At 38.6% G+C, this 13,103-nt stretch overlaps 2 long non-coding RNA genes across 2 annotated transcripts; both read right to left on the reverse strand.

Annotated features, from left to right (window-relative positions):
- On the reverse strand, window positions 1-3,056 carry LOC139829022 (uncharacterized). Its single transcript, XR_011741186.1, has 3 exons — window positions 2,818-3,056; window positions 696-1,225; window positions 1-317 (listed from the first exon to the last, which is right to left on the reverse strand). It is a non-coding gene; the product is annotated as an uncharacterized lncRNA (long non-coding RNA).
- Window positions 3,057-7,343: 4,287 nt separating this feature from the next.
- Window positions 7,344-12,529, reverse strand: LOC139828979 (uncharacterized). The gene is made up of 3 exons (XR_011741157.1): window positions 12,422-12,529; window positions 8,334-8,566; window positions 7,344-7,394 (listed from the first exon to the last, which is right to left on the reverse strand). It is a non-coding gene; the product is annotated as an uncharacterized lncRNA (long non-coding RNA).
- Window positions 12,530-13,103: the final 574 nt, after the last annotated feature.

The raw sequence follows: 13,103 nt of genomic DNA on the forward strand, positions 1-13,103 counted from the left end.
ACACAGATGTGAAATATGGCAATACTCCATAGACTGACTGGATCACAAATGGGAATGATAAGACTTTGAAAAATCTGATTAAGATTCATTGACTGGTTTGGGTTTTTTTCTTGAATTTCCTACCTGTTCTGATAGCAGTGGGTATTAGAGCGGTCAAAGAATTATTGGAAACTGGCTTATTTGGAGGAACAAAATGACGTAACTGAAGACAATGACTTTTACTATCAAATACTTTAGAGGAAGATGAATATAACTTGCCAGGTCCCTGCTGTCTCGTCATGAAGATTAATGTCTACTACTGGATAACTCTGCCACTCCTACTAAAACAAAGAAAACATAAATCAAATTTATTGCAATAGTTTAAGCATCGTGGTTAATTGAGTAACTGCCACTATACTAAGAAACCTCTTTCTACCCTCCCTCATATGCAAAGGAGAAATAGCATATATTAATTCCTTTACTGTTAACCATGAATGCCACCTTCTGGCTATGTACAGAAACGCCCTTTGAGAGGAGCAGGAAAAGCAGCACAGGTTTCATCGTAGTTACCAGCTAGCCATTCAATTACATATGTCAAAAATGTGTGAAATACAGACATGTCCCTGACAGACTCCCTATGTTGCTCGTTGGAATGTTAAAGTAGTCAGATAGTTACTTTCCTAAAGAAATTGTGTAGTTTAAAATAGCAAACACACCTGACAGTGATCTGTAGGAACGAGCTGAAAACTGTTGTAGCCACTGAACCAATATCATGAATGAAATTGTGACCATACTGAAGCTGACAGGGCTTCTGCTGCTGACTTCAGAGGGGCCCGAACTTTCAGCCTGGATTTCTTGAAAGCTGCTCTTGTGAACTGGGAGTTGAATTCTCAAAAGTTTTTCAGGAAGCCAGGTGGACGTTCTTCTGCAATTCGGTGGGCACAGCATTTTAAAGAGGAAACTAGTCCAGCAAAACAAAGATGGTAAAGGTTTGCAGAGTTGGAGACCACTTGGCTACAATCAGACCAGATTAGCTGTTGCTTTTATTGCGTGAACTTCTCCAGCACCAGACTAACAGTTTGGTGTTGCTAGTACAGGTAGAAGCATGTCGTACTTATCAGAACGTGTTCCTTGAAGCAATCGTGTTATCGTGGTGTAACGGACTCCCAAATCAAAGCACAATTTTACTCTGGCTGCTAGGATGATATACACACAGCAGGGAAACAAGCCAGGGAATTTCTGTCACCTGGGGAAGCAAATAAGAAGCATTTCTGTAGTGCATGAAGAAGAATATTCAGGCAGAGAGCAGCTGAAATCCCCTGCAGTTAGAGATTGCTTTAACTCGACTGCATTTAACTTATCCCTTATTCTTTTCACCTAACTATTCCAGCTGTATGATCTCTTACAGAAGTAAATTCTCAAGTCATAGTTAAAAATCATTTCAGTGAGCTCAATCCTGCACTTCAAAATGTCGGTGGGAAATCAGTCATCTGTTCTCAGGTTCTTTTTGGTTCTATCCATTTCTTTACTGTCTCAAGTATAACAGCAGAGATTGTATCCAAGCTGGCAAATCACTTTAATGTCTAACCTTAACCTTTTAGTTTGCCTTATCTGTGATTCTAATATTTTAACGTTATCAGATATGCACTCATTTAAAGGATTCAGCAAAACAGAATACATTGGAACAGGTGAAAAAATAGTGACAGGAATTGTATATTAACAGCCAATATCTGACTTGTTTGATAAAAGTCTTCCTTGCAACTAAAAACTTTCTATCTGAATATCAAAGATACAGGAGGGAAATGATGAATTTTATTATTTTCTCTTTTTAAAGTTATGGTAAATGTAATGCATTTTGATATGCTGTAAATGGGTGGTTCTGTAATAAATAAAAATACCATGAAACCTTATCAGATTTTTTTTTTACTCCCTTCTTTGGAGGAAGAAAATAAATTAAACTGAGTTTAAACTATAGCACTGCTCTTCCTATAACGCCGTCCTTGCTTGTTTTTCCTGATAGGTCATCTCGCAGATATCACCCAGGCACTGATACATGGAGAGCAAGTACCCCCTTACTCAATCCACCCACACAATGTCCACAGTTTGCTATTTTTCTCAGCTGTTATCTGAGAAATTTGTAAGAAGCCATTTACAATTTTGGCAGGTATACAAAATTTTGGCATATATACTAGGTAATGGAAAGCACGTTTGTGAATCCCACTTTTTCCCCCCTCCCGCCACACTTTAACTTTGACTTCAAACATTATAGGATTTCTAAGATTCTTCAAGTCCTGTGCTTTTCCTTTAATTTGGGTGATTATGATCAGGGGGCCACAGAGACAAGAGCTGTGTTGGGTGACTTTGTGTTGTGGGGTTTTTTAAGGGAGAGGAGGGGTTGAGGAGACCAGTGCTCAAGGCCAAGAGAGAACAATGTTCCAACATGAGAGGAACTGTTCGGTTTTACTGTAACATCAGTGATACTATCTCCAATCTGTAGATGGCAGCGATCTTCCACTGCCTGATTCAGGAAGAAAGGGCGGGAGGGGGGAATCCTAAAATGAAAACCACTCTATGCAAAACAGATGTGGGGAAAATAAGTCATGAGGTAAACTTAATTCTGTATACCAATCCTCTTTTTAAACTAAAACCTACTTAAAGACTATAGGAAAGTATACCCTTTATTGCATTTCCTTCATAGAATAAGAAACTATGTCATGCCATTTAGAACCTATACCTTTCTGTATCAAAGGACCTTGATGACAAATTCCAGAATATTGTGGTTTGGAATTTATCTATGATCAAAACCCTGCTCTGGCATTCTGGACATCTTGTACATACCTTTGATACATTTCATTATTTTAAACGTGTTTATTTCAAGAATATCTGCATTTTTCCTCCCAAACTGCTCTGGGTACTCAGCTCCCTCCTTCTTCAGTTGTTCAGCAGGTCTCTATCACCTGTTTAATTTTTAGCTGTTTTTCTTTGACACTTGCATTAGTTTTCACTTTCATTCAAATAAACTGCATTAAACAGAGTGTGTGGGGCTGTCAGAGTCCACTTTACTGAAGGCTGTGATGTGAAGCCTGCTGAAAACAAAGAGAGTTCTATTAATTTCAGTGGACTCAGAGTCTTGCCCCCCAAAATCCACCTTGCTTGGTGACTGGCAGAGAGAATTATCGAAGTAGAACAGCAAGTCTAACCTTCCCATTTTGTCACTATTTTCAGTTGTGGTTTGTTTTTTTCCTAATCATTCAGCCTACAGAATATTTCAATATGATACTTTTCATGAAGATCGGACTATAGAAATTACAACGTTTTTTGAAATTCTAAGTGTCACACGGACTTCTAGCATTAGATTTTCATGGTATATAGACACACAAATGCAGATGAGGTGCCTAATAGCATCTAAATAGCGTTTTTAAATTTGCTTCTGAAGATTAGAAATATTAACGAGATTTTGGGAGGAAGATGCCTAGAATGCATGTATGTGCAAAGTGGACACAGAGAAGTACCTAAACCAGTTAATTTCTTAATATCCATTGCTTTCAGTAGAAAGCGTGTCCCTAGAGAGCGACAAATACAAAACTATTCATCTTCTTCTAAGGCAGCCCCGTTTACTTTAAATGGTATGAGCATTAGATACCTTAGAGCGACTCCAACTTGAGCCATTCCTCAGCAAGTCATAAGAAGTAATTTGTGGCACGTTCTTCCATTTAACATCAAGCCATTTCATTCCTTGCTGCTGAAAGATGTTTTGCAACATCACTACACCTCATTTGCAGTCACTGTTGTTTCACTGCAGTCAAGTAGAGGCTTATCTGTCATTGGTATGACCAATGGCAATTTTGACAACTTCTAGTGCAGAAAGCCAGTATAAATTACCATGCATCACTTAAATCCTTTTTGGAAAGCTTAGCTGGGAGTTATCTCCTTTTGCACAGGAATGTATCACATCCAATATGTTCTGGAACAAAAAGAACATATGCTCTTCATCCCAACAGCAGGCTTTCCACCCATTCCAGTAGGAAGATAAGACCATCTACCTGACATCCCCATCCTAAGAGCTTTCTTTACATGCGTCCTGCGTTTTCTCCTCTGAATTTTGTCACCTCTTTTTTGCAATGCCAAATAGCTTTTCCCCTTCCTTACTGACCACACTCTTCAGTTCTTCAAAAAATAGCAGCAGTTTCTTTATCTAATCTATCCACATTGCTTAACTTGCAGTTCTAAAATGGGATTTGTTTTTTAATGAGTGAATGTTGCATCTTTTCCATTGTCAGAACAAGAATCCATTAATCTATTCCCAGCATGCAGTACAGTTTCATCATATGCACTCTCACCCAAAAAAGGTGGTGTGTATAGCCAAATTCCCTGTTTATTTACACGTGTGCATGTGTATATATTAGGACTTGCTATCTTCCCTCACACTACTTACAGAGAAAATAGAGCATAGTACAGAAAGTTTTTTTTAACCTGAGATATTGAATAAAGCCTGGGTTTAATATATCCACTCCTACTCTAAATGCACCCAGTAAGGTCCTTTATTTGGGAGTTACTCTTGGCCACTTCACGAAAGCGCCAACATTAGAATCTTACGAAAAGCTCAGTTTATTAAGCCTCCTATGATTCTATGATTGGCTCAGTTTGCTTTAGTTACAAGATTGTTTGCAACACGAACTCAAGTCCGTGTTGGACTCTGTGTAACACCCCATGGCTTCCAGTGATGCTGCCTGACTTGCACTGTTGCTGTCTGTCCTTCTCCCCTTCTGCTTCTTCCCATTCTCATTCTGCTCCCTGCCTTCATCTTTCTAATTCATTCCACATGCCGGTGAATATGTACCATGAAAGGTGCTGCTTTGCATTCAACATTTGTTTATCCTGGGACTTATCACAGTATCTGAGAATCTCATAACTTTCACAGATTTTTATCCTCATGAAGCCTTTGTGAAACAAGGAAGTCGATGTCAATTTACAGGTGGGGAGTGGTCACCCTGCAGATGAAGTGAGGTGCTCGGAGCCCTGCTGAGCCGTGGGAGCTGTGTTCAAGTATTTCTTGGCTCCTGATCTCCTGTACAAATTGAACATTCCTGTCGAACTACATCTCCTGCACTGCACCACAGTCTCCTTTAGCAGTGAGGACAGGCCATCACTCCAGGCTTTTTGGCTTCAGAGACTTCTGGGAGATATGGACTGGCTGGGGAGACTCTTTTTACATTGGAACAGGGACATGAGACACAAATTCAGGAATTTCGGAAAACCCCATTGTGACTTTTCAAAATCCAAATTTATGGATGGGTAGGAAAGGGAATGTGTGTGGGAATGGGTTCAAGTGTCTGTCCTACATTTCTATTCCCTCTAAAGAAATGAAAACATCCTAAATATATACATATATATATATATAATTCATGGAAAACAGATACTTTATGCAAAAACAGTTTATGATCTAAAACTGTTGGCTTCTGAGGAAAATTCTGTAATTGCCCCGGTTGTATCAGAAACTGGAAGAAAAAGCACATAACTAATAAAGATTTCACTGTCGTTAATCCTTTCTCCTCATTTCACAGTATCTGCTGTGAGGACAGCATACTTTACTGCAATAAAATTCACCTCCCTGTACTCCAACACAGTTAGAACAGTCTCTTAATGTTGGTTCTAAATTAATTTTTTTGGAGTTGTCAAAACACAGGAATGTGTATCCATGTTTTATGACTCAAAGGCGTAGCTTGCAATGCAGTGAAAGGAAGGCTCACACAGGGACTGAGACTGGCAACATGTGAAATTTGGGTGCCAGATCATTAAGTATTCTGATTTAGCCGCGATGTGAAACTCCACAGTGAGCTCTACAGGCAGCTCTGCTGATACTGAGGTAGTGACCTCTGAGGCCCCGGTGTGACTGCCTGCCCAGGGGCTGTCTGGTCCACCAGGGTGCCACTTGCCTTTGATTTATCTTTGAGTCTGAGGAATTCTTTATTTTTTTTTCAGTGTAGTAAGAAAATCCTAGTTCAAATTCATTATTAGAGCTATCTATGCTGTCTGGCCCCGGTGGATAAATCCTAGTAACTAGATATGTATTTGCCATGGACCTATGCACCGACTTTAAAACAAGCCTCATGCAGATAGATGTCTGGTTTTCCTTATTAATCAAGGGAGATGTGGAAGGGAAGAGAAAGGGGAATATGTAATAGTTCACTTACCTGGGAAAAGCTGTGCAGCTGGGTGTGGTCTGTTGTATAAGGCAGAAAATATGCATCTAATCAATTGTACTCTCTTGGAACCTTCAAAAAAGTGGTTTATGGCATATGTTATTATACAAACTTGGTGATAAAACGAACATTCCAACTACTTCTGCACTTTTATACAGACCAAATACAGTCATCACAAATAAAATTAGAGAAAAAAAACTAACCAAATGAAGTGTTCGTATTTGTGTAATACTACTCTGGTAGTGAGCCCGTATCTCCTGTTCTCAGGGTTCAAGCTGCTTAGCCTGGTGAAAATGTTTCAAAACTGACACACAGAATGAGTGTGAGTTCTGCTGCAAGCATAACTTCCTCTGAACTGCGTAAAAACAAGGCAAGATGCAATGTTAATGCTAAGAAGAAAAGGTTAAATTTCAGTCTCTGTATACTGGATGGGTGTTGCGTAAGAAAGCCTTTTTCAGTACGTCAGTTTAGTGATTTGTCTGTTCAGTATTAGAAATATAATCAAAAGTTGCTGGATCTATCGCGGAACAGTAAAGGTGGCACCACTGCAGACTACAATAAATATCCAAAATCTCACCAGAAATCTGCTCAGAGGACTTCATCTGTCAGCTGAAGTTCTGCAGAAATTGGCTGTTTTGCTGCTACGCCCAACTACATAAAATCCCCCCGCATAACTAGAAATATAACTCGGTCTCTACTCGATGTTTACACAAGAGAGCCAGTCAGGAGAATATTGCGTCTCCTCTGCCTCCCAGCAATCCCAAGGAGCGCAGTCCAGCAGTTTCAAGAGCTATGTTTAATGCTACGAGCCAACAAAAATAAACAGCATCAGCTGATCAGACTCGGAATATAACACAAAGGCCATTGCACCTTGCTGGATTTTCCTCCAAAATGTCCCAAAAAATTACCTTCGGAACAGACGAAGACTGCCGTGCAGTTGATGTTGTACTTGGGCTGGGAGTCTACCACTCAGGGTAGACACGAGACACCGCCTGTTACTTTCATCGTTGGGTTTTTCCTTATATTTTTACTCTGTAAGGAATCCCCTTTCTCAACATCATTGTTATTCTATTTTTTGTTTCATATTTTCAGATACATAAATACATGGAAGCATTTTACAAGAGTTCCAAAGCTTCCTGAGAAGCAACTGACCTTTATAACTCTTGGAGTATGTGCAGTTAATTGAAAAGTTCTCCCCTCTCTATAGTTTCTCTAAACAATGGAGAAAATACATATGTTAAACAGAACCCCATCCAGGTATTTGTGTAAACCTGAGAGAAGAACACCAAAGACTTATTTATAAGAGGATGAAAATATTAAGTATTATTTATATAGTGCCAAATATATTCTTGGTTCTTATCTGTTCTTACAAGCAGGACTTTGTTCATATATGGAAGAAGCAATTTGAAGCCATGGCAGCTGAGCTACAGTAATTTTGATATAATGGCAAGGAAAAGATGCCAACAAAGTACCTTTTATGTGCATGCTAAGCTTTGGTTGACAGTGTGCCCACTGCAAAACATACACAATACCTATAGCAATGATAAACAGAGCCTTCCCCTAAGAAGATTTTCTTCACTTCTGTTGTATCTTCGTTACTAACTTAGCGCATAATTTAATCTATCTATTCCTTATCTATAACAGGGCTGCATCGGGACTGCTGTGAGTCTTGTCCAGACACATTTCAATGCCTTTTGAGCAGAAGTTATCCTGCTGGGTGATACCACCACACCTACTATCCCAAAGCCCCAGTCGAGACTGGGGCCTCGAAGTACAGCTGTAATAACCAATATGAAACATTCATTTTCTTACAGTAACTGCAGCCCTTATACAAAGAACAAACAAAAAAATACTATTGCTTGACACATCAAGAAGATGAAGGAAAGAGTTCTGGATATACTTTCAAATATCTTAGTAATACTTTCTGAACCTCTAGACACATTTACTATGATCACATCTCTTTGTAAGTCTCGTAAGCTAACACTGTCTTATTAACTTTTAATATATGAAAAATATGCACTATAGGAAATGTAACATTACTAATGAGGTAAAGATCTTTCCCCTCACTGTTATTTCCTGTCCATCTCGGTGATAAGTAACCATGTATCTTTGTATATGGACATGTACAAGATAAGTGGAATAGCTACTTACCCATCTTCAGTCCCTGTGGACCTTGATTAGCCAGTCAAAGGCAGAGGCCACATCAAACCAATGCTCCACAGAAGAAACCCGAAGTAGTGCATTAAGATTCTGCTCTTACAGTGCCAGCTAGGGAGATATTTGTACATGGGGAATACTGACTGGGATCTTCCAAAGCTAAGAGATCTTGCAAATGAGTTTTGTCCCATCTCCAGTAGTTTTCAATAAGATAGATACAAATAAACCTGCAATAAAAGCATAAAGAAGTACTCCATATTCCAGAAAACATCTCAGATTTTTAACTCAGCAGCCATACTCCTCTTGTTAGAAACATGGAGGAAATGTATTTACTTAGTAAATATAGCATATAAAACCTAAACTTTTTCTTTACCGAGGACTGCACACAGCTTTCAGATACTTTTCTGCAAGCCACAGAGACACATACATTTTCCTAATATAAAAGGCAACCTTTCCACGGTCTAATCAAAAGTAATACTGCCAGGCCCCAAATGATACTAAAAAAAAGGACACATTAAGTTTCTAAGGGTTGTTATCATTATGTGACATATGAGTAGCTCCTGTTATTTTTATTCAAGTATAAGATCATTCTTGTTTGCCCGTTGCTTTTTTTCACAGTTCCTCATCTTGACAATTGTTAGAATTTTCAAAACAGAAATCCTACAAAAAGAAGGAAGGTTAGTTCTAGTAAGACCGTGTAAGTCCAGAAGCGAAAGCATCCATCCTATTTACTTCAGAAATGCTTCTTTTAATACTATTTCTACAAGATCTCAGCCATTGTCATTTCTTCTCCTTTTTAAAAATGATATTCTCAAGAATAAGAAGAAAAACTCAAGACAAACTAGCTTAAGCCACTGGTCAAAATTTAAACAAAACCCACCCCAAACCAGCAAACCATGCAGAGCAGACCAAGCTCCGAATTAAAGGCAACTCCTGTGCATTTGAGGTCAAGCGGTGGCCAACGGCAGCTGCACAGGGATTAGCAGCGCTGCCTCCTCAGCTGAGCAACCAGAAATGTGAACTCACTCATCCATTGAAGTCATGTTGAACTTCTACTGAAGCGTGACTTAAATCAATATGTAGAATTCCAGATAAACTGCTGAAAACTTGTTCAGCGAATGAATACAGTAGAACCTGATTTAAAGGTGGCTATTGAAATCTCCCTGATACCACCCACTGTTTCAACTTCTCTTGAACGATTGATTCAATACAAAACTGCTTTGTAGCACTGCCATGAGCTTCAGATTTCCTGACCTCCAGCACGATGGAGACTAATTGCAGTCTCCCTAGATATCTAAAAATGCAACTTTTTTGTAATGGCATTTGGCTGTTTTGTCCCTATGTGAAGTGTAGTCCTGGCTGTGCTGAAATTTAGTTTTCATAAATTAAATAACATTTGGCAAGTGCCAAAACCATCAGTTGATCTATATCCATGTAACATTACAGCATTCTTGCTCTTGTTGATAATACATAGATTCCTAAGATTAGCCTGTTGGGTCTATCTAGAGGGACATCGGTTATATTTATAAGCTCCAGCATACCTGCTCATAATTTATTTATAATGATCACAATAATTTATTATGTAAATCAATTAGCTTCCTCTGATTTCCTTCCAATTCACAGAGTGAAATCTCTTCTGCCTGCTGTTACGCCGCCTATTTAAGTTGGGTCAACGTCCTTCAAAATCGGCTTCTTACACTGTGGGATGATGCATTGAAATTTCATTTTTCGATAACCTTCTTATTGTAAAATTCATTTGAAAAGTTTGGTAAAAGGAAGATGACAAGCCAACTACAGCATGTTCATAAACCAGGAATTACTATTATCTCAGCTTTGCTTTAAACCAGAAGCACACAGATAGAATATATAACCTACAGATGAAAATACCTTCCATGAGGAAAATAACAAATAAAAGGTAGAATTAGTACAAATGTACAGATTGTTCTGTGAAATTGCATTTCTGAGCTTGAGGAAATTCAAGGATCTGGGTTGCTGGGTTAGAAAGAACTGAGTTAGATGACTGTGCTTCTAATTTAGTATACTAGACAAAGAGAGAAACTTTATTTCAACAAAATGTTTCTCACGTAACATAACATAGAGTTATTTACACTGCATCTAAAAACAAGGTGATCAAATTCTTAACAAAAGAAAGGGGGGAAATGTAATTCTCCCCTCCATGCCCCACTTCGTCTCCCTATGTACCCACACAGTGCTAATACATATAAAAATGTATGTATCTAATGCAGGGGCACTTCATCACTGATGATCTGCTCCATTTTGGCCAGTTGGGAATTTTGTGATAGCCCGCACTGGGGCCAGCGTTCTATGTCTGGTTTCTTTCTTTTGGTAAGGTCCACAAAACCTTACATATTGTGATATCAACCCAATCTCCTCTCTATCAAACTGACTTCTGACTCAGCCGCTAAAAGAGCACCGTACTGGCAGTAGGTACTGTAGGCAGGATAATCACAGTTCTCTGCCATATGCCCCATGTGGGATTTTAAAAAATGACTGATTGCTGCATGATTCTGCTTTTCCCTGTAGCTCCTGGGCTGACTATAAATTTTTGGGTGTGGTAAGGTATGATGCCAGACTAAAATCTGCCTTATTAAACGAACTCCCAATAGCTCTGATATCACTTTTAATTTATATTATAATTTCTAAATTCTAGTTGCTCCTTGGCGATTGCTTTTTCTTTTGTTTCCCAAAAAGTGCATCTGGAGCTGAGAAACACTTTTGTGCAGCCACCAAACTCCTGCCTCCCAGTGCAATGTGACCTCTTTCACCAGAGCAGCCAGTTGTGTCCCACAGCTTCTGGGCAGTTCTTACTGTTGTATCTAAAGCTAAAAATTCCTGGGAATGTCCACAAATCTGAACCGGCATCTGTTCTTTTCCCATTGTTTCTTCTTTGAAAATATCAACCGAATGTTAATTACCTTGCCCTGATTTTATCCTGCTGCTCAGTTTGTTTCCTTTTAACTTCTGAATCTATTACCACCTGCCAATTTGTCTAATCCTGTGTTCTGGCAGATGTAAGGTTTTAGCTGCGATTCCTGCAATGATCCCAGAGGAAAATGAGCCACAATCTACCAGGTCAACGAGACTCAGAAAGACAAATCTGTTACAAATGTTCCTTCGTTATTTGCACAAGTTGGAATCTATTTAGAGAAACTTCTTTCATAAATTTGTTCATGGACGTATTCTGAGAAGCTTGATGATCTCTGACATGCAACAAAATGAGTCCCAGGCTTTGAAGATTTGTGCCTCCAACACTTTTGGACCTTGCTGTCCTTTTTATTTTTGTCATGTTCTTAAATTAATAATAAAATGAAACTTTAAGTAATTTGGAGATTCCTCCCTATTTCTCAGCAGACACATAAAAGAAAAAAGCTGATTCAGCATTTTCACACGTGCTCAACTCTATAATTGTGTGCTGTGCTAAATTAGAGAGCTGTGCTCGGGTCTCATATTACAAGGACGACTTTAATTTTACACAGGAAAAAAGGAAAATTTTACACCGTATTTTAATAAATAATTAATATTAAACTGCATCTATTAAATAAAGGTTCAAACTTGCACAGTGCCGTAAGCTCCCACTGGATGGTGTTTATCGACTTGCAAAATCAGGATCTGGTACAATGATATTTGGAGTGCTCTTCTGTTTCATACTGTGCCAGTTCAATATTGCTAACTACAGGTGTTTAAAAAGCATAAAGTGGTCCATCAAATATCAAAAGATTAGCTTGATGCTTGCCAGATCTTTACAAAATAAATAAATAACTTTGGAGCTCTGCTTATTTGCCTTGTGTTTTTTTGATACTCTAGGGTTCAGTTGGCTCATGTTTTCATGTTTTATCTCTAACCATAAAGGCTTGAACTGTTTTTTTGGTGGAGACTGAAGTTTGCATCTGCTTACTAGCCTGCAGGAGCAGATTTTAAGAAAACATCAAATATCATTAATGCTCATGGGAAAATTGTAAAAATGGGCCATGCTGCTTGATAACTTACTAATTTACAAACTTCAGTAATAGACATTGGTGCTTTGAACCACCGATGGGAATTAGCCAGGTTCTACTACTTACTTAATAGTCCATGTTCCTTGTGGCATTGAAATTGCTGTGGCTCAGAAACCTACTCTGCAGCTCAACACCGTGTTCCTCGCCGTGTGAATCTGGAACAGATTTGCTCCTGGAACAATGGGGATTTCTGTTGGAATAGAAAGAGTATTTTAAGAATAAGTATTAAGTATTTTAAGACTAGACTAGTTACTCTCATTGTTTTAATAATGAAACCGTTGCTTTCTTCTCCTGTTTCACTTCTTTGTCTCCCCTAAGAAGCTCTACAAAGGTCAATTTCATATCATGGATTTTCATTGTTCATTATTTCATGGATAAGACACAGTCATAGATATTTTTTGAGCCAGTTTGAAGAAGGACCAGTAAATCCCTGACCATCTACGTGTTTTGGTTTGGCTTAAATACAGGAGCTACTGAAGCAAGAGACATGAGGTGGATTTGTTGGAGGAATGACCTGGGTAGACAAGAATAAATATACACTAAGGCCCTATCACTGTAGGTAGCAGCACTGTGCCAGTGATGAACTTCTCTGAAGAATTAACAGTTGAAGACTCATTCCCTTCTCATTTTTTCATCTGGCTACATTAATTAGCCATAAGAATTACAAAAAGAAAAAAGTAAAACTTTTGGACCCATTTTTTACCCTGTGTACTGTGAGAAGAGTCACAGACTTGTTTTCTTTCACAAG

Source organism: Patagioenas fasciata, chromosome 12 (genome assembly GCF_037038585.1).
Source record: "Patagioenas fasciata isolate bPatFas1 chromosome 12, bPatFas1.hap1, whole genome shotgun sequence".
Classification (NCBI taxonomy): domain Eukaryota; kingdom Metazoa; phylum Chordata; class Aves; order Columbiformes; family Columbidae; genus Patagioenas; species Patagioenas fasciata.